Source organism: Eutrigla gurnardus, assembly GCF_963514095.1.
Source record: "Eutrigla gurnardus genome assembly, chromosome: 11".
In the NCBI taxonomy this organism is placed as follows: domain Eukaryota; kingdom Metazoa; phylum Chordata; class Actinopteri; order Perciformes; family Triglidae; genus Eutrigla; species Eutrigla gurnardus.
The window spans coordinates 23,796,933-23,799,279 of NC_139925.1; the positions used below are offsets into that span (position 1 = coordinate 23,796,933).

Sequence of the window (2,347 nt, forward strand, 5' to 3'; positions counted from 1 at the left end):
ATAAATAACTTCTAATAAACTGTACTTTGTAAGTTTTCAAGGCGAAGCAACAACACTTTTAATTTTAACAAATTATTCACCTTCATCCTCCATGTCCTGTACAAAGTCCTGCAGAAAATTGATCACTGTAGACTCTCTCTGATGCCTCATTGTACCCATCTCACTGAAGACAGGTGACAGTGACTTCACTCGAAAGTCAGCATCCACCTTAAGTTTTCAAAAAAGAAGAAACTCATGAAAGTTTAATTTTGAAAAATATTTCTTAAATGATTGATGATGATAAGATCCTGTCTGTGCACTTCATCAGGGTTTCATTGTCAGCTGCCTCAATCTTTGAAAGGTACATAAGTAATAATGATGTCAAAACAATATACAAAACCTAAACATGAAATGATTCAGAATGCATTTTTCCCACATTTAAATGAGCTACCTCTTTTATTAGTTCCAACAGCTCAGGGTCCACAACGTCCTTTTCAGTTATTGATCCCTGGTCAAGTTCTCCAGTGGATATGTACCCATAACACCACTGCATTAAAAAGTTTGGTGGTGGTCCACCCTGTGCAAGACTGACGGCAAATATCTCTCCAACAGTCCTGTGATCCCAAAACAAAAAAAACATACTATTACTTATACAATAATACTGCACAATGGGTAATCTGAAAGATGTTAAAATGACAACAGTTAATGTTAATCTTTTTGAAATAATATACTTCTTATAACATGAGTATCCGTGTGTGTTAAAATAATTTTTCCGTAAACGAATAAATTCACCCAAGGAGGAGATCGGAGACAAGATTAAAGTCAGACGTCGACTTTACTTATGTCTCCGATCTCCTCCTTGGGTGAATTTATTCGTTTACGGAAAAATTCTTTTAACAGTGTGCATGTGAAAAGACTGGGTGTATAGAAAAGCATTGCTATAGTTTCACTTTATAGGCCTCTTTTTTACAACCTACTTGAAGTTGTATTTTTCAAAGTCTGTCATTGAGTACTTTGGTACTTTGCCACTGATGCCTCCCTCAAAGAACCTCCTCTCTATCCCTGCCAGCATTTCTTTTCAGAAAAGTGAGATACAAATTGGTCAGCATAGAATACGGAAGTAACAATCATCTACATGACCAATATAACCAAGATTTGTTAAGACTGATGACATGTCACCACACATTTATTTTGAAGGTCAAAAAAGAAAAACATACCAGTTAGAAATTCCTTTCTCAGAGCCCCACTGTCAATACCAGCCTCTCCTATAAATGAAACTCTGAGGGGATTTTTGGGAGAAGATTTCTTTTGTCGCTGCCACTGTTTCATGCCTCTATCCAGCATTTGGTCCCTGGTAATGCAGATGCTGAAGATTGCTGCTTCATCCACCCTTTTAGCTATGCTTTGGATGACGTCAGCAATGCTTATAATATTGGGAAAAAAGACAAAAATAAATTTCAGTCAGACAACTCTGGATTGAGTTCAATATTTCTATTGAGCCTAAACATTTTGCATAGCTGAAGCAGAGCATAAATAATTATAGCATGGCTGAAGCAGGTTTGGCATCTGGCTCTGTCTCATTTCATTCCCTGAAAAATGATCACAATGATTATAGGCAATGAATAGCAGAGCCCTGTAGGGGATGTAGGGAATTTTAGAAACAGAGCCCACAGGAGTATGTTGGGGAGGTGTTGAGATTAAAACACCTCATGGGAAGCCAGCGCAGCAGCAATGAGCAGTAGCAGCAGTGACAGCAGCAGCAGAGTGGCAGTGACAGCAGAGTAGTAGTAGTCATGAACAGGTAAGCAGGGGGTTTAAATATCCCACCCTAATCAGATGAGGAGAGCATGTGACTGATCAGCTGATCAGGATTGGCACAGCTTGTGTTTTCTGCCTGATCTAGCTCTGCAGGATTCACATCATTCAACAGTTTATTAACAATTACCTGAACTTTTAGAAGGATTTTTTTTAGGTACCTTTTAATCTCTTGGTGTCTGCGTCGTTTTGGGCATGTCTCTGTCCCATCGGTGTCCTCATCATCTGAAACTAAATTGATGGCCTTGGTTTCGTCACAAGCTCTGTAGGAACACATGTGACAAGGTTTATTCATACTAAGATCTGAGATACAGATACAAAAAGAACTGTCCAACATTTGAAATTTTGCTTTAGAAAATGGATGGGAAAACGGAGAAATACCTTTCACCACAGAAGCTTGCGTGAACTTCGACATATTCGGTGGGATACAACTGCTGACAAATGGGACAGGCTGTCTAGAATGTACCACAGCATTAGTAAATATATTAATACTGTATTCACACAAAATTGCCTGAGGGCAATGGTTACATACTGTAAACACCAAACATTTGTT

General features: G+C 38.5%; 1 long non-coding RNA gene across 1 annotated transcript; it reads right to left on the bottom strand.

Moving 5' to 3' along the window:
• Positions 1–276: 276 nt before the first annotated feature.
• On the bottom strand, positions 277–2,032 carry LOC311021055. Its single transcript, XR_014597969.1, has 4 exons — positions 1,956–2,032; positions 1,197–1,402; positions 431–593; positions 277–331 (listed from the first exon to the last, which is right to left on the bottom strand). It is a non-coding gene; the product is annotated as an uncharacterized lncRNA (long non-coding RNA).
• Positions 2,033–2,347: the final 315 nt, after the last annotated feature.